At 49.8% G+C, this 19,536-nt stretch overlaps 1 long non-coding RNA gene across 1 annotated transcript; it reads right to left on the minus strand.

Moving 5' to 3' along the window:
• Window positions 1-1,135: 1,135 nt before the first annotated feature.
• LOC123808613 lies at window positions 1,136-2,044 on the minus strand. The gene is made up of 2 exons (XR_006783809.1): window positions 1,958-2,044; window positions 1,136-1,510 (listed from the first exon to the last, which is right to left on the minus strand). It is a non-coding gene; the product is annotated as an uncharacterized LOC123808613 (long non-coding RNA).
• Between the last annotated feature and the right edge of the window lie 17,492 nt (window positions 2,045-19,536).

A 19,536-nucleotide genomic window follows, 5' to 3' on the forward strand; every position in this document is an offset into this window, starting at 1 on the left:
TCTAGGGAAGAGATAACTGCTTATGCACTAAGTGGTGCTCCCAGAAGGAAATCCTTCGGCCCTACCATCTTCTTACAGAAGATGATGAAGGTGAAGCTTTCAGCTGATATTCTTGTTAGACTATGGAAAGCACATTAACTCCAACCTCATTCATTCACTCACATGTCTGTTTAACAAATGTCTAGAATACCTTATATGTGCATGAACCAAATGCTGTGCATGGCCTGCCACCCCCTCCAGGAGTTCGCAGCCTGGGAGGAGGGCACTCAGGGAAACTGAAATTATAACGGATTGTGTGAGAGCCCAAAGCCAAGTGAGAAGGGGCCACAGAGCACAAAGGCAAGTGAGTGACAGCTTAGGCTGCCCACAGCTTCTGGGGGCGGCTCACAGGCAAGGAGACTTGAAAGTGGGAGCTGACGATGAGAAGGAGTTTTCCAGGCAACTGAACTGTTCTGTAGATATGGGTGTGTTACACTCCACGTCTGAGTTCCAGGGAGTGACAGGGACACCACCGCCATGTCAGGAGCATGGCTGTGTTCCTCAGCAGTGATCCCCGGCGCTCAGTGGCCCAAAGCAAGCCTTGATGTGTGGTGCAGCCAGGAGGCATCTCAGACCAGAGTCCTGAGGCCAGTGGCATAGTCATCCAGGGGTGGCGCCTTCTCAGAAAAATGAGGCTCCAGCTCTATTTAAGCATGTAGGCAAAAGTGCCTAGACAGAGATGCGATAGGGCCTGCACAAGGGTGGGTCGGGACTGGCCATAGGCCCCAGTCCTTTGATTATGCCCCTCACTCCCTCCGCCTGCCCTATCTACTCCGCTCTCACCCAAGCATCTACTGAATAGCTACTCATGGTTCAAGACTCAGCTCAGAAGCTGCCCCCTCCAACAAGATTTTCCCAACATTCCAGGTTCAGACAGCCATCCCCTTTCCTACCCCATTCCCACCTTTGGCACCTGTCCCCTCCTACCTGTCTCAGAAATCACTGCATGAATTTATTTACGCACCTGTCTCCCTGAGGGCAGGAGGTGGGTATTTTTCTTCTCTGTGAGCCAGGTGCCTACCTACCTGTCTGGCAAACTCGACTCCATTGGATGCAGGCTGCACGTGAGCTCTTAGCACACCTTGGAGTCTTCTAACACAGCAGAAGTTATTTTATTGCAAAGTCCTTCCCGATAAAATCGAAGAGTGTCTAATACCCCTGTTTCACATATAAAGAAACTCAAGTGTGAAGGGAGGCAACTCCAGAATTGAGTGTGTGGCGGCGGATCCAGGAGTGTCAATCCCAACCAGGGCTGCGCTGAGACCAAAATTCCTCAGAGCCCAGGCCACCCCAAATCAGGTGAGATGCCAAACAGACCAGAATCTTGCCGAGTGGTTTCACAGTGCTGGTCTCCAGCGTGTTCTGGAAGGTTCTCCTGGGCGGCGCCTCCAGAAGGTGGGGGCCGGGAGAAGACCCCCAGGCCCAGGGCAGCATCAGGTTCCCCCTTTTCTGTCAGCAGGCATGGAAGGTCCTTTAAGAAAATGGAGTATTATTATTTGTTTGTTTTCACAGTGACTCATCTGTGGTAACTGGGTTAAAGTCCACTTAGAGAAAAGGAGAACAAAAGACCTCCTGTTAGTGCTGGAAGTTTGCCTCTTAAGATATCACTGAGAGGAACTGGGAAGAAAAAAAAAAAAAAACGCAGCAGGGCAGAGGAAGCTGCAGGCCGTCGGGAACACAGCGGCCCTTTGGAAAGGCAAACACGGCGGCTTTCATCTCCCGCGCCCTATCTGGCTGGCCTCTCCCTCCGCCGCTGCTTTATGACCCTCGGCAGTGCTGGCCGCCACACACGGGCCAGCGCCCTGTTCCCACACTCCGTGGGCACGGGGAGGCTGCCGCTGCCGGGGCAGCGTCGACGCATCTCCGTGTCCAACCAACTCGGCATGATGATGGTGACGGACCGACACACAGGACTCACCGTGGGCCGGAGGCTGTTTTGACACAGCGTCATCACTGGTTTCATAAACCCCCAGGAGGCTCACAGGCTACCCACCTATCCAGCGGCGGCAGAAGGGAGGGGCCGGGAGGCAGGAATCTGCCCCACCCTCTCTGGGAAACCCGGGGCCTCGGTGCAGGTAGAGGAACCGAGGGGCTCGCAGGCCCCACACCAAGTGGGACCACATTTCCGAGGGGCATGTCCCAGGGAGCAGACTCGGGCCATCTGACTCTAAAACCCGAGCACTCTCTTCAGATGAAGGAAGACGGAGAAAGCCCAGATTTCCCAGCTTTCTTCTCACAGCCTGCCTGCCATCCCATCAGCCCACCTGTGTTACACTGGTGCCCGTGGCCTTTCTCAGCCAGCTCTGTGGAGACGGCATTCTCAGCCTTGGCCACCAGACATGAGGCGGGCTGCACGGGGATTGCCCACCCCCCACCCCCCACCTGCGCTGTAGGAAGCTGGGAATTCTTTGCTGCCAGGCTGTGGAGGAAGGGGCACAAGGGGAAGACAAGTCCCTGAAAGTCCCAGACCCTCCCTCCTTTCAGAGACACTTCCCACCCCTCCTCTTCCTTCCCAGGGGTCTGCGGGACCCCAGAGATTAGGCCTGGCTTGTGGGTCCCAGGCCTCTGCCCTGCTGGATGGCTGGGCCTTCTGGGCCTCCCGATTCAAATAGTCAGCCCCAGTAATTCCATTTCCTGGACAAGACCTATTTTTGGTAATTTCCCACCAAGCACCAGGTATCCTTAAACAGAAACCTTAAGATGAAAGTGTTACTGTGCTAATCTAGCCCCTCTTCCTTCATGGATCTCCAGGTTCCACAGCTCGCAGGTGTGGGGAACGGCCTCCACCTGCTGTGATAGGCGCAATAGGTGAGCGGCTCCGGTGCGGGGTGGGTCCTCTGCTTTTCTGCAGGCTGCCCTGTGACGGTGAGGAGATTGCTCGCACTAATGAGCAAGGAAGGCCTCTGCCAACAATGGGTTGAGGGGAAGACTCAAAAGCCCATCCCGGGCTTCTCCCTTTGGCTGGCCTCGCGGGGATCAGGCCCCCGGTGGAATCACGGGAGATTTAGGGCTTAATTAAACCCTGGCTTTGGGCCAACATGCCGGTGGCCCCTTGAATTTCCCAGGTCCACCCAATTGGCGTAAACACTGGACTGGGAACGAGAGCCGTTTAGCTGATCCCACGAGAGCCGGTCCTCATTAGCGAAGAGCCTGCTCTCAGGGCTCGGCAGGTGCGGGCAGCCCCCACCCTGGACGCACAGAGTGACTCTAAGTTAGTGGTCCCCACCTCTGCACTCTCCGGAGCCACAGCGGGGGGCTGTGTGGACCATCTCCACATTGGGACCCTATGTAAAAGGGATCCCTTACATTTCTTGGCCTGATAACGCCCAAGCTCACCACCCAATGTGAGCAAGTCCTCTTCCTAGTGAGTTGTCCTTGATTATTCTTTGCATTTAGAGATGATTTTGCTTCTGAGTGAATGCCTGGACCTTGCACAGCCTGAAGCATAAGGGTTGGGGCTACCCCCCTACTTGAGGTCACACTAGTGAATCGCTTGTGCGAGGCCACCCATGAAGCAGATGGAACAACTGCCAGCTTTCCTGAGTTTGGCGATTTGGTTGTTGCTTACGTTCAGCGTTTGTCTGCAACCCTTGAGGACTCAGCAGAGCACGCTGCTTAGGTTTCCTTGTGGCCCGGGACTGACCATCCAAAAGATTTATTCCCTGACCCCTCACAGTTTGCTCTCCAGGGATCCCTCTGGAATTATCCTGCAGCCGCCACCTGAAGCATTGGACCCTGGAGTCGGTCTCATGGCCAAGGCTTGCCAGTAACGTGGGGGTCCTGGCAAGATGTAAGGGACAGAGGAACGATCTAGCAGCAGGAGGAGGAGAGCCAGGAACACCTCCCACCCCGACTGGCTCTGTGACCTTGGTTGTTGGCATCACTCTCATCTGGGCCACGGTTTCCGTGCTTACAAACATAACGATGATACCTGCCACCGACTTCTCCCCGAAGGAGAACGGGAGAGTGAAATAATTACTGTTTATTGAGCACTTGGAGTTCTTTGGAGAAAGGCCTTCATAAATATCAGGCGTGATTAAAGGATAACAGTTTGCTAACTCTTAGAGGAAGTACTTAATGGGATCAGGGCTGAATATCTTGATGACTGAGTTTCATTCTTTACTGGGATGTGCATGGAGCTCCCGTCACTCAGCTCTGCTGTCCACTCGTGTTATTATCCGGGTGTCGCTGTCGTGTTCATTTTAATGTAATAGCAGGTCCAACAGATGGTACCCTCCTACCACGCTTGCCCATTGCCTCTGCCCTCACAGCAGCTCCCATCCCCTCCACTCAGGTCACCAAGGCCCCCTCATTGTCAAGCCCAGTGGCTTTTTCTTATTCCTCACTCTCCCTGTCTTTTCTGGAGCATGACACTGGTCAGTACCCCCTCCTCATCTTTGGAAGTTTTATTCTGTGGTTTCCTCAACCCCAACAGGTCGAAGCTGAAATCGTCATCATCCCTACCCTGACCACCCTGTTTCTCTTCACAGCCTCGGGGGGCCCAACCTCCAGATTTCCCTCTCCATCGCCACCCCTCCATGCAGGCCCTTACTCTCCCAGCCTGCTTGGTCCTTGCCAAATCCTTCCGCTGGCTCGAGAAACCCCCAGACTCGAGGCAGGTGTGACATGGGTGTGGCCCTGAGTGCCACACAGCCCTCTCTGCACCACTTTGACCTCTGGCCATCCTGTTCCCCAAGCCCACCCAGGTGTCTCCCGCCCCCTCCCTGTTGGCCACTCCTGCTCCATACACCTCAGGACCTCCTTTCCTGCCTGTCCACCTCCTGGTCTGGTTCCCAAACCCAGTTCCCGCACTTGCTCCCAGCAAGCTCATGGAACTGACTGAAAATCTAGCAAGAGAGGTCATTTCCTAGGGCACCATGACCAACTCATCCCCTGCCTACGTCCTCCCCAACAGACAGACAGACAGACACACATATCCACTTGTGCAGCTACAGACACACACAGAAGCATAAAAACACACAGAAAGACAGATTGACACACAGATATACAGACTCATACACAGATGTGCACATACAAACTTGTACACATGTATGCACATGCAAGCTCATATGTACTACATGTGTATAGGTGTACACAAACACACAGACACTCCTATACATAGACACAGGCATACACACTTATGTAGACACATAACACATACCTCCACACACACATTCTTCTGCCCTTCCAGTGTCCTGACTGGCTGAAACCAGTTTCCCTCTGCTCCTCCGAGTAGCCTCTTCTCCGTGCTCCTGCCTTTCTCCTTTCCCATCCGTATTAGTCAGGAAAACCCAACCAGGGAAGCAGAACCAGGAGCAGACACGCAGAGTGAGGCAAAAGTAGGTTTTCAGTTGTTCATATGGAAAACAATACACTCGTACATAATAATACAAGAATACACCATGTTTCATGTACTCACAACTGCAAACCTACTTTGGCCCCACCTTGTATGTACACGTACACACATGCACACACACAAACATATACATACATATTTACATACACCGAGAGAGAGAGATTTTAAGGAATCACTCACACAGTTGTGGGGCGGGCAAGTCTGAACTTCACAAGGCGGGCTGGCAAGCTGGAGACCTGGGGAAGAGCTGGTGTTGGAACTCCAGCCCAAAGGCAGTGTGGAGACGGAGTTTCTTTCTCTCGGGGGACTCCAGTCTTTTCTCTGAGGGACTTCAACTGATTGCTCGAGGCCCACCCACACTACGGAGGGTCATCCGATCTACTCAAAGTCTACTGATTTAAATGTTAATCACATCTGAAAAGTACCTTCACAGCAACGTCCAGATGGGAATTTTATCAGATATAAGGGTGCCATGACCTAGCCAAACTGACACACATAATTAACCATGACACCATCATCTGGTAAGCTAGAGTTCATATAAATCCCCCGTGTCCTCACTCTCATCGTGATGGTTCCCTGCTCTAAAACCTAAAGTGCCTTCACCCCAGGCTCCTGACAGGCATGCGGTAAGTAACTGTTGAGTGAGTGTGCAATGCAGACAGAGCCTTTGTGATGGGCACCAGTCAGCTCAACACAGCAAATCATTTTGAGGGCCCAATGGTGAGCTGAGTTAGAAGATGAGGATACAAATATCAGCGTGTGCTTTCTGTCTTTTCCCAGCCCCCTTCCTGAGGCAGGGCCATGCTGCAAACGTCTCTAATCCCCCACAGTACCCGAGGGAATGCTGTTTACAAAGCAGGCCCTCAATTACCTGTGGATCACCCTATTTTTCGGACTATAAGACGCACCCCCCCCAACGAAATTTGGGAGGAATAATGGTTGTTAATGCTGCTGTTGAGTTCTGTTTACATTTATATTGGTGAAATATTATGTTATTTATGTCATTAACTATTTTACCACATTTTTTGCTTCAAAATTTTTTTCCTATTTTCCTCTAAAACCTAGATGCATCATATGGTCCAGAAATACAGTAATTAATTTGAGTCTTTTTGCTGGTCCCTTTATCAAATTTACCTGAAGTGTAAGATTTGGGGGCCTTATTTATGAAATTATGAATTGTAGCGCCACAATCTGTTCCCACTTTGATGTTAAGAGACGTGTTCACACTCAGAAAGAGTACATGTCCCCAGGACAGTCACAGCTGTCTCTAGGGGCAGAGTTGCTGGTGTCTTCTACCTGATTTTTTAGTCTTTTCTGTGTCTTCCAAATTGTCCTCTATGGCCATGGGTTAACTTTTGTAAAGTTAAAAAAAAGGTCATATTTTTTCTTTTCTTATCATTTACGAGTATGAGGAGATTCGAGATTCCATGCTCCGTTCTTCCCAGGGCCCCCAGTGCACCTCTTGACTTCTCTATGAAAAGATGGTGACCTGGGACATCCTTGAAAAACCTGTGAGGTCATAAAAGGTAAAGGTGACTACAAATGGCTGTTCTGTTTTAATTATGTTCTGCTAGGAACAGGCAGCCGGGTCACCTGCATCTCTGCTTGCGCCTCTCCTCCAGTCTGCAGGCTCCTCGCGCTCCCGGGCTCCCGGGCTCCCGGGCCCCATCTGCATGCGCGGGCTGCGTCTCTGCTGGAGGAACAACACCCCGCCACGGTGGAAGAGACTGTTCCTTGAACTTCACTTCAGACCCAGCCTGCCGGGGTCTCCGGAGGGAAGTGTTCACCTCTGGCCCAAAGGAAACGGAGCTTCAGAAAAACCACAGCAGAGGCCGCAGCGGCCTCAGGCCCTGAACTTCGTATTTCTTCTACTGCCAGAACCACTGCCTGCCAAGCGCCACGGAATTCCCAAAAATGTGCAGGGGAAACCGAAGAGCCGGAGGAATGCACATATCTGTGGCTGGGGAGTCTGTCTCAAGGGTCACTGGGACGGGGCAGCCAGGTGTGCTGGGAGTGGCTGCGGCCGTGGGAGAGGGTAGCTGAATCGGACCAAGGGAGCCAGGTCTACTCTGAAGCTGAATTCCAAGAAACTTACCCTGCACAAGGCCAAGTCTGTGAAATCCCCCTCGTCCTGGAAACGAGGTCCTAGCAAATTGCTGGGCTTTCCAGTGTGATATTTGATAAGTGCAAATGGGCTGAAAATATTCTTGAGATTTTTTGGTCTTGTACAATTTGTGGCGGCCGCCACGGCCTGTCTCACCGCCTACAGCGTCCCACCAGTGGCTGCACTGGCCAGGCGGGGCCCAAGTTTGCCTTCGACTGCCTTGGCCCTCCAGTGAAGCCTGCTTTGTCACCTCTGCCCACAGAGGGAAGCAGGGGTCCCACTCTGCACCATCATGGGCACGGGTCTCCTGCAGCCCTCGCTTGGCCCTGTTCAGGGACAAACAGCAGCAGCCCCCAAAAATGCCCGGTAGCAGTGTGCTGGCCCCCAGCCAGGCCAGACTTCTTGCTCCTGTCCAGTCACAGGATGTCTGACCTGGTAGAAATCTTTAGTGCTCATTGGCCCATCCTCCTCTCTCAAGAGCCGATCTCTGCCTCCATCATCCCATGGTGTTCCTCCTGTGTATCTCGTCTCTTATGAAGACGACAGTCATATTGGATTAGGGGCCAACCTATTGTCTTAACCAATTACATCTGCAATGACCCCATTTCCAAATAGGGTCATCTTCTGAGATGCCAAGAAAGACATGAGGGTGGGGGGCACTGTCCAACCCGGTAGTCTTCCTGCCCCGCCCAGCAAAGGTGTCTTATTCTTCACCTCCCCCGACCTCCCAGCCCTTTCCTCCAGTTGGGGGTGAGGGTTCTGCCCACCGGCCTAAGCAGTAGTTGGGAGGCAGAGGGTAAGAAGTTGTCTGTCGGCCACTGTTTCCCCTCCTGGACATGGGCACTGTGGGGCTCCCTGCACTCCAGGACTGAATGGTAAGTCAGTATACGCAGCCCACACTGCATATCAGAATCACCCAGGGAGCTTCGGAACACATGGAGCCCTAACCACACTCCCAGGAATTCTGCTTCTCTTGGCCAGGGTGGAAACTGGCATGGGCATGTCTTAAAAGCTTCTCAGGTGATTCTAACATAAAGCCTGGAATGAGAAAAACTGTGCCAGATGCTGTGAAAACACGTCTCTCTTCAGGAAAGGGAATGCAGCCCTCTCACTACCCGGCCCTTCACCAGGAATATGGGTTTCTGCACCCCGAATGCCCATTGGAAACATGCCTACCTCATCCTAGGCTGCAGGAAGGAGTGTGTGCATACTCGGGGGGACCTGACACAGCAGCAGGCACGAACTGTCCTTGAAGTATTTTCTGTTCGACTTCAAAACATGAATTTTGCATCTTCTTCTGTAGCACAGCCATCTTGTTCTATAATTTTTTTTTAAAAAAAGCTGGCTCTGTTCCCTTCAGAAATATCCCAGTACAGACATGAGGCCCAGAAAGATGTGCCACGTTTAAACTGCGGCTCTGTATGCTCCTTGACATACCATTAGGTCCCCCTGAGTTTTCTGACTTTCAGAAGCCAAGCCACAGACAGTTAGAGGGGGCGGCAGCCGATCTGTTTAAACTCTGGAGGGAACTGCGCCTTACAGAGGACAGCTTGTGCTCACCGAGAGGTAAAATAAGTCACCCAAGATCACACAGTGTGCCGTTAACTGAGCCGGCGCTGGGCCTCAGGCCCCACCTTTCCCACAGTGCTCATTGACCTAGGCCAGCTGCTGATCTGCTGTGTGACGTTGGCTAGGACCCTTCACCTCTCTGTGTCACTTCTCCTGCCCATCAAATGCTGAGGGTATCTATTCCACCTCAGAGGAGCTGTGTGGAAGCACTTTAAAATCATATGTAAAGGCCATGCACTCTAATTGTGGTCATCACAGCATGATACTTCCAGGTGAGGCACGGCAAATCCAGCAAGAGTGCCCCCTCCAGGGGTCCAGCTGGACCACCCCCACCCCCGCGAAGTCCTAGGGAAGGCGAAAGTCTTGGGAGTTCACACCCAGCACCCTGCCCTTCACTACTCCCAGCTTTTATCTGCCCAGCCCAAGCCCCAGGAACAGGCAGAGAAAGCACTTCCACCCGAAAAACCTTCCAGTCCCAATCCTGACAGTGTCTTTTCAAAAGAGTAAGGCCTGGAAAAGTGAATGACAAACAACAGCAGTGCCAGCATCTTCTTGCTCCTTTCACAAGGCCGCAGAGACCTTCCCTGCAACCCATCCCGTCCAGAGGAAGTGGGCGGCCAGCCTGCCCCAGACCCCTCCCTCCCTGGCCGGCCCAGGCCCAGGCCCAGGCCCAGGCCCAGGCCCAGGCCGAGTGAGGCTCCTCCGCCCACGTCCATCCGCCCTGCTCTGTTTACACTGGGAGATGAGCTTCTGCTGAGCTTAAGTGCAGTTCTGGCCCTTTTGTTTGTTTTTAAGTCAAGTTACAACTCTGCTCCTGGATTTATTGCAAATTCCATTTATCTTCTTCTGCCCAGGGTCTCCACATAAATCCTTCAGAGCTTTCCTTCCCCTCTGTGGACAAACAACCAGGGGCACAGGGAAGGGGTGAGGAGCACAGGGACAGACAGACGACAGGACAGACGTGGGGGAGGCACACATTGGGAAGGGCCAGAGGCTGTCTGAGGTGGTGCTGGAAACAAAGAGAGGGGATGGCTCCACAGGACCAGCTGTAGAGACGGTCCCAGAGAATTGTCCAGGGACAACGAGGCCGGGGAAGGCCAGCCACCCTGCCTGCTGCCTCTTTCTTGCAAAGACCTCCCTCCATAGGCAGGAAGAGCAGGGCTGAAAGTCACAGAAATCTCCAGCCTTAGCACAGAGAATAAAGAAAGGAGGGTTGTGATTTGAAGGGAAGCGGCCGATGGTGGTTTCTGCGAGGGGATGGTATGAGGTCAGCGGTCCCCAGAGACCTGGAAAGGACACTGCAAGGGGCGGTCTGACAAGGGCTGCAGGTCTGAGGGCTGGGCGTGGGCATCGTCCATGGAGGCCACCCCGAGCATGGCTGGGCACCAGCACAGCATCTGAGAGTTCCCTCTCTTCTTTCCTCCCCAGACACCAGCATTTCCATAAACTGCTGATGAAGAGCAAACAACTCCAAACTGGGGCTCACCAGGGAGAGAAAGAGAATCAAACTGAGCTGAACAAACTGAGAGCGGGATGTCCAGCCGTGCTCTTGGCTTATCCTCTGGAGGCAGGAAGTGCCCATGGCCAGTTCTCCTTCCCTAGCAGAGCTCCCTGGCTCAGGGGTGTGCAGGGCACACTCCCCTGCTTCAAAACGGGCCTTGCACTTGGGGGCTAGGGATGAGGGGCGGGGGTCCCAGGAGCTGGGAAAGTGGGAACTGCTGGAATCTCAGCGCCTAAGCGCTTGATCTCAGAATGGAGTTTTAACCTTCCCTGACCCGGGAGAGCAGCTGCAGGTAGCTGGCTGGGGTGACCACAGAGTGATCCTGAGCAGGCTGCGGGGTGGTGGGTCTGCAGCTAACGGAGTCACCTGTCATCACGCCCTCCTCTCCATGTCGTAGTCCAAAGGCATGAAACAGCCACAGCGTCGCAGCCCAAGACCTCCCTCAAGGAGCCTCAAGAAGTGGGGGTTGAGTGAAGGAGAACAGGGCCGGCCCCCTCTGCCTCTGGGAGTCATCCTGGCTTCCAACAGGTGTTGTGGCTAATGAGTAGAAGCACATTCCACAACAATTTTCCCAGCCAGGCCTTGGGCTCCACCTCTTCTGGTGCTGCTGGGCCCCGGTCCCTCCCCGGTCACTCATCACCTTGCCGGGAGACCAGCCCTCCCTTTCATGCTGGGACCCCTCCTCGACCCTCCACTCTGCTCTGTCTCCTCAGACACCTCCAGTGGCCCTCCTCCCCTCACTTCCTTTCTGCGGCCCTCCCGCCTCCCGTGCCCAAACCCCGCCCACACCCCGCCCCACCTCCCTTCAGGAGCTTCCCTATCAACCAAGCTCACATGGGCACCCTCTGGCCCCTCAGCCCCTGATGGACCCTACTGCCCACTGGCTCTGCAGCACCCAGGCCCTGCAGGGGCACAGCCACCACACTGGCTACACAACTCACCTGGGTTCCTCTCTCCCCTTGGGCCAGCAAGTCAGCTGGACCATTGTCCCTGTGGCTTCCACTCTCCCCCAAACCCCCAGCTTCCCGCTTCCCTTCTGTCTGCAGGTCCCTCACCACTCACCTGACTGAGAGGGTCCAGACCTTCCCATAGGACTCCTTTATGTCTCCTTCCCCCACCAAGTGGATCCTTCACATCACCCCTTTATTTCCTTTCTCTCGGTCTGAGAGCTGCTGACATCTCCCGCCCCCCACCCCTTTGCAAACCTCCCTGACTTACCTGGGTCCAACATGGCATCATCGGTGCCTGTCTCTCCCACACCATCTCGTCCCCACCCTCACTGCTGGACGAGAGCTGCTGTTAACAGGGTTCAGGGCAATCTGAATGTGCATCACATTGCAGAAGTGAGGCCCCAGCGTGTGGCCACGTCACGCTTATCCTAAAATGGCTTCTGATGGCCCTGCCTTCTCTCAGGTCCCCATCTTTCTCTTCTCATTGTCTTTATTGCAAACTCCTTTATAAGGTCCCTTACACCTGCGTCTTTTATTCCCGCTCCTCAGACCCTTGCCTCTGGCTGCTGCTTTAGGGCATTTTCTCAGGCCTCCCTCGGGAGCCAACCCCACACGGCCTCCTCACGTGGCTCGGCCCGTACCCACCGCTCAGACTCCTTCCTTGGGCTCCCCTAGGTACTTCCTGCCAGGCTTAAGTTTTCCTCTCCAAGTGGTCTTCACCTGCTCCTCTGCCGGGCCAGCCTCTCCTCTCACCTCATCCCCTCCCCCTCATCCACGTTCGCGTCCTCAACCATGAACCCCAAATCTCCAGCTACAGAAATTGCCACAGTTCCACCCGCCTGCTAGCCGTCTCTGCACAGACACCCTGCAGATGTCCCCAAGTCTTCCTGCACAAAATTAAATTGATCATATCCTCTCCAAACCCATCTCTCTTTCTGAGCTTGCCTGTCTCTGTTCATGAATTTCCACCCGCCCCATTGCCCAGGTCCCCAAAGCCCTGCAAACTGCGGTTATCTCCATCTTCTCCCACTCCAGCCACATCTGATTGGCCTCTGGAAGCCTGCAGAATTTTCTTTAGCACTATGTTCTAAATTCCTCCTCATTTCAATGTTGCTATCTAAGTTCAAGCTCTGGTCATCCCTCCCCTAGATGCATTCTCTCGGCTGTGGGCCACACGTCCCTGGACACAGATGCGATCGTAGTGGTCTGTCTCCCATCTGGACTCGGCACAGCTGTGGCTTCCAGTCAGGGAGAAGCCCTGCCTGTCCTTCCAGCCCAGTCCTCGCTGCAGCCATCACCGCTCAGCAGATGTTGACTGTGGACCTACTGTGTGACGTGTACGTGTGCCCGGATTGTCATCTCCTACTTTCTACTCCCAGAACTTGCCACCCTGCATTCACCCAGGGTGCCAGTTCTTCATTTTGGTCAGCTGTTTTATCTGCCAGAGGCGCCTCTTCTTCTTTGCTCCCATATCCCTCTCAGCACCTGATCCAACCTCACAGCCTAGTTCCTGGCCCGCCTCCTCCAAGAAACCTACAGGACTGCAAAGGCAGCATTGACCTCTCCCCTTCCCCATTCTCCCTGACAGCAGTGTTTTTTTTTCCTATTACAACTGCATCCAAATGTACATTGGGGTGTGTGTGTGTGTGTGTGTGTGTGTGTGTGTGTGAGATCTCCCTGGTTGTGTGATCCTACCAAGCCAAAGAATAGTTTTTAGCCAAATTTTTAGCCTACACATTGTTGAAAGAGTTTGTTACATTTGAATCAGGTCCCATTCCCTCATTTTACAGATGAGCAAACTGTGGCCAGAGTGGTCCAATGTCTTATAATGCCAGTCAGCGGCAGAATTGCATCCCAGCCCTTGTCTCCTGGTTTCCTGGTACAGTACTCAGAAAATAAGGAATTTCAGGCTCAGTTGCCAAGGTCTGATTACACGTGTCCTCCACGACGTACCCAAGGTCCTCAACCGGGCAGGCTAGAATCAGAGCAGAAAGACCTCAGATGAGCAGCCGGGAGACACTGGCCTTTATTTCTAATACTACCCCCACCTCCCAACCTGCCAACCGCCCCCCCCGTCCCCCCCCCCCGCCCCGCCAGTCTATCCACACTGAATATCCAACAGTCTAATTCTGTTTTTTGAACCTCCAGGGAAATTGCTTCCTCACCTTTTTCAGCAAAGGATGTTACCGCATTACAATGTCTCCAGTGAAAACCCTCTCTTTCCTCTTCCCTATTTGGCCTCCCAGCTCCCCACTTGTCAGCCCTGCGATACATCTCCCTTCCCCCAGCTGGCCCCTCCGCAGAGGTGCGAAGGGCTTCTCCTGCCCTCCTTGCAGCGTTGCTCTATTATAGGAGGACTTCTGAAGTGTGGTAAAGCTTATAGCTCCTAGGGGAAAATGTACCGTATAAAAGCAAACTAGTGTGTTTTTTTGTAAAAATCCAATAGGACACCGCCTGTCTCTCTTACTGTCCGCACTGGATAATCAGTAATCACACACGAGGTTCTGTAGGGCAACTGGAGAAAACATCTTTTTCACTTGGCGAAGGTTTTCACAGTCCTTGTGCCTGGGCGCCCACACACAGAACGCACTCAACCCTCCCCCACCGTCCTGGCCTGGACCTCACAGAGCCCGTTAGATCCACCTTCACTTTCGGGTCTCCTTGCTCCATTCCAGTCTAGCTGGGGCCTTCCCTCCAATACAGGGAAGGATTCTCCCTTTCATCACTTTCAGTAATAAGGAATGGTTCATTCCACCTCACAAAAACCGGTGGAAGGGTCCTGCAGGAGACTCAGATCCTTGCCATGAAATTCAAGTAACTGAGTAAACACAGTTGTTCGGGCCAGACCGAGGTGGCATACATTGCCTCCACTGCTGCTCGCAGCAGCAATGAGCATTTTGAAAATGCTCCACACCACATTCTGTGGAACCTGGGAGAGAGGAACAGGCGTGACTCTGAAGGAGCCTGTGCTCTCCCTCACGGGTAAGCCGGCACAGGCTGACCTGGGAAAGGGCGCTTGCAATTGAATGCTTCGGCTTGCGTGGGAAGTCCAGCTGTCTCGCTGGGGCCCAGGAGACAGACAGACGAGGGGAGAATTCCTGTGTTTGGGATTGGACTTGAAAAGTCGCCTGTTTGTAACATCAGACTTAGAGAAGAGCAGAAAGAATTTCCAGCTGTCGCCAGGGTAAGGAAGCCCCCCTGATTCTGACCAGGGCTGTTTTGTGCTCTGGGCTCCCCTGTCACTCCTCCTGGGCTGCTTACCCCCTCAGACACCTGGTCCCAGGGGCCAGCTCTGGGACCAGGTGACTCTGTGCTGTCAAGAAATACAAGTGGTAAAAAGACCAACATGGTATGATTCTGCTTCTATGAGGCACTTAGAGTAGTCGGGTTCACAGACAGGAAGTGAAATGGGGACTGCCGGGTGCTGGTGGGGGGAAGAGCAGAGTGGGTGTTTGGTGGATATGGAGTTTGGGTTTGGGCTGATGAGAAAGGTCTGGAGATGACTAGTAGACAATGGGGATATACTGAACCTCACAAAATTATATACTTAAAACTGGTTAAAAGGGTACATTTTATGTTATATGTATAAATGTTTTACCACAATAAAAAAGGTGGGGGGAAACACAAGTGTGAACTCGGCCCCGGTCATAGCACTGCGGAGGCAGAGCAGACAAGTGTGTGTGCGCGCACACAAGCACGTTGTGGGTGTACGTGGTCTCACAGGAGTGAGAACGGATCCACAAACAGCATGGCCAAGGAGGTGAGCGTACCAGGCCACGATCCTTAACCCCTGAGCAGTCCCCATGACTCACGTGGGGTCATTGCCGATAAGGCAGACCAGCGGGATCTTCTCTGTGCAAATTGCTGTTCAAGTGCCGAAGAACCTGTGTGATGATATCCTTGGAGAGGGCTGTGTGGGAGGCCTTCCTCCATGACCTGCTCCAAAGTACATTTTGGCTGTTCAAAGAAAAGCTAGATTTTTGGAGTCAGAGAAATTGGGGCTAGAATTCAGGGCCTGCCCCTGGGTGGCCAGTCGTCATGCCCAATGTAAATGTAGAAGGCCTGAGATCAAAAGAGGGGTGAAAATGAAAATGCTTCTCCATAAAGCGCCTCACCATGTCTTCCATCCTTTCAGCGGAGCCTGCCCACGGGAGCAAGTTAGCGACAATTTAGAAGAATCCGTACTGCAGGAAAGCGAGCCGAGATCTTAAAAACACACATTGAACCCACACTGCCTGTTATAAGACAGGCTTTGGAGAAGGCCCAGTAGCAACCACGGGTGAGAATAAAATAAAAAGTCCCAGGAACTAGGCTTTTTGAGAAAATAAATTATGCAGCCTTTGGCAGAGGGCCCACGTTGAAGCAGACATTCATGAGAGGTGCGGCCCACCAACCCTTTATCAGTGATCAGTGCTGGGGCACAAAGTCATCCCTTTAGGGTCCTTGTATTTTTAGTTTGCATACCATTAATTTTGCTGTTTTAAAGTTTGTGATTCAGTAGTTTTTAGTATAGTCACAAGATTATGTGTAGCATCACTACTTTCTAATTTGGAATATTTTTATCACCCCAGAAAGAAACCCCATACCCACCAGCAGTCACTCCCCACTCCTCCCTCCTCCCAGCCCCTGGTGACCACCAACTTCCTGTGCGTCTCTACGGATTCGCCTGTTCCGGACATTTCCTGTCAGTGGAATCACACAACACTAGACCTTCTGTCTGGCTTCTTTCACTTAGAATAATGTTCTCAAGGTTCGTCCATGTTGTAGCATGTACCAGAACTTCATTTTCTTATCACTTTTATTAAATGTGTTGGGATGACATCGGTTCATTCCTTTTTATGGCAGAATAATATTCCAGCATATGGGTATATTATGTTTTGTGTATCCACTTATCAGTTGATGCACATTTGGGCCATTTCCACTTTTTAGCTAATATGTACAAGTGCATGTGTAGATGTATTTTCAGTTCTCACAGGTACATATCTAGGAGGAGAATTACTGGGTCATATGGTAACTTGTGTTTAATTTTTTAAAACATATTTTATTTATTTATTTTTAGAGAGGGAAGGGAGGGAGAAAGAGAGAGAGAGAGAAACATCAATGTGTGGTTGCTGGGGGCCGTGGCCTGCAACCCAGGCATGTGCCCTGACTGGGAATCGAACCTGCGATGCTTTGGTTTGCAGCCCGAGCTTAATCCACTGAGCTATGCCAGCCAGGGCTAATTTTTGAGGAACCGTCAAATTGTTTTCCAAAGCAGCTGTACCATTTCACATTCCCATCAGTGATATACGAGGGTTCCAATCTCTTCCCATTCTCTCAACACGTGTTATTGTCTGTCTTTTCTATCACAACCATACTAGTAGGAGTGAAGAGGCTTCTCACTTGATTTTCATTTGCATTCTTCTAGTGACTAAAAACGTTGTGGGTCTTTTTATGTACTGATTGGTCATTTGTGTATCTTCTTGGAGAAATGTCCACTCAAATCCTTTGCATATTTTAAATATTTGGGATGTTTATATTTTTATTGTTTCACTATAAGAGTTCTTTGTATATTTTGGGTACAAATCCCTTATCATATATGTGATTTGCAAATATTTTTACCATTCCATGGTTGTTTTTTGCACTTTCTTGATAGTATACTTTGATGCACAAATGTTTTCTATTTTAATGATGTTTAACCTGTTTTTCATTGTGTTGCTTATGTTTTGGTGTTATAGCTAAAAATCCATTGCTTAATCCATGCTCACAAAGATTTACATTTAAGTTTTAATCTAAGAGGTTTATATTTTTAACTCTTAACATTTATGTCTTTGATCCATTTTGAGCTAATTTTGGTATATAGCGTGAGGTAGAGGTTCAACATCATTCTTTTGCACATGAATATCTATTTGTCTCAATACCACCAGTTGAAAAGACTATTTTATCCCTATTAAATTATCTTGGTAAACATGTCAAAAATAGACCTTTATTCTTCTCTAATTTAAACATTTAAAACTTTAAATTACCATCTGAATTCTAAGAAGCAAGACACAAAACGCCACATAGTGTAAGATTCTGTTTACAGGAAATGTCCAGCATAGGCAAATTCAAAGAAACAGAATGTGGATTAATGATTTCCAGGGGATAATAGGTGTGCGGTTTCTCCTGGGGGTGATGGGAATGTTCTGAAATTCTACAGTGATTCCCAACCTAGTAAATACAGTATAAAACACTGGACTGGATTCTTTAAAAGGGTGCTTTTTATGCTATCTGAATCATATCTCAATTTTTAAATGTTGAGCTGGTTGCATGGGTAAGAAGTTGACAATTGTAACTTTATTGCAGTTGTGATATAACAGTAGTTTCTGAGGGACCCTAGGAAAATAATCCAGATCATGGTGATGATTGCATGATTCTATACATTTACTTACAATCATTGAATCATACCCTTAAAATAGGTGAATTTTAGCCTTAACTGGTGTGGCTCGATTGGTTAGAGCATCATCCCATATACCAAAAGGTTGCAGGATCAATTCCTGGTCAGGCCACATGCCTGGGTTGTGGGTTCAGTCCCTGGTCGGGGCATGTGTGACAGACAACCAAACAGTGTATCTCTCTCGCATCGATGTTTCTCTCCCTCTTTTTTTCCCTCCCTCCCCTATCACTAAAATCAATAAGCATGTCTTTAGGTGAGGATAAAAAAAACAATGAATTTTATATTATGTAAATTAAACCTCAATAAATAGCTTTTTAACAAGAGTCTTAAAAATTCTACTTAAATTGCTTTAGTGGCATCTCATAAACTTTGATGCCTTCATTTTCACTCACTAAAAAATAATTTTAAATGATCTTTGCACTGTCTTCTTTGACCCATGGGTTATTTAAAATGTAATGTTTAACTTCCAAATATGTATTTTGCAAACATTTTTGGCTTTTGTGTCTAATTTAATTGTTTTGTGATGAGATTTCACGCTTTAAAATTTTGTTTAGCCTTTCATTATGACCCAAATTGTAGTGTATCTTGATGAATGTTCCATGGGAACTGGAAAAGAAATATGTATTCTGCTATTCTCGAGTGGGGTGTTCTATACATGTCTCACGTCCTTTATGCTATTGTTGTTATGTGTTTTCCTTCTACCTGTGTTGTAAACTCCACAGTACTTTGTCCTTATTCTTTCTTTAATATTCTAAAGGGAATTTTCCATTTAAAAAACTCTTTCACATTTAGACTTACCCACATGTTTACCATCTCTGATATTCTTCATGCTTATGTGTCAATCCAAGTATTTTCCTTCTGCCCAAAGGATTTCCTTTAACATTTCTTACAATGCAGATTTTCTTGTGGTGAATCCTCTAAGGTCTTATTTGTCTCATAAAGTCTCTATTCTTGCCTTCATTTTTAAAGGGTATTTACTAAATACAGAATTCTAAGTTGATCTTTTTTTTTCCTTCAGCACATTTAAAGATGTCCTTCTATTTTCTTCCAGCTGGCATAGTTTGATTATAAGTCTGCAGTATTTCTTATATTTTGTCCTCTACAAAATATCTTAGGCTGCTTTTTAAAATTTGTTCTTTATCACTAACTTTTAGCAATTTGACTATGATGTACCTTGGTATGCTTTTCTTACATTCTGTTTGGGCTTCATCGTGATTCTTGAATCTATGGTATTTTTAGTGTTTATCAAATTTGAAAATACTTTGGCCATCAGTTCATAAAAAACTTGTTATCTCTTTTTTCTCCTCTCCTGATATAGATGTAGGTATAGGTATAGGTATAGATATAGATATAGATACAGATATTAGTCCACTTGATTTTGCTCCACAGGTTACTGAGATTCTCTTCTTTTTTTCTGTTTATTTCTATTTTGTCTTGTCTTTTTCCTCTCTGTGCTTCATTGGGATAGTTTTTTTTGCTACATTTTCAATTTCACTTGTTTTTTTTCTCTGTATTGTCCAGTTTGCTTTAAATTTCACTTATATTTCATTTCAGATATTATATTTTTTCATTACTAGAAGTTCCATTTGATTATTTTAAAAT

Source organism: Phyllostomus hastatus, unplaced genomic scaffold, assembly GCF_019186645.2.
Source record: "Phyllostomus hastatus isolate PE091 unplaced genomic scaffold, TTU_PhHast_1.1 phas_scaffold_501, whole genome shotgun sequence".
NCBI classification, from domain to species: domain Eukaryota; kingdom Metazoa; phylum Chordata; class Mammalia; order Chiroptera; family Phyllostomidae; genus Phyllostomus; species Phyllostomus hastatus.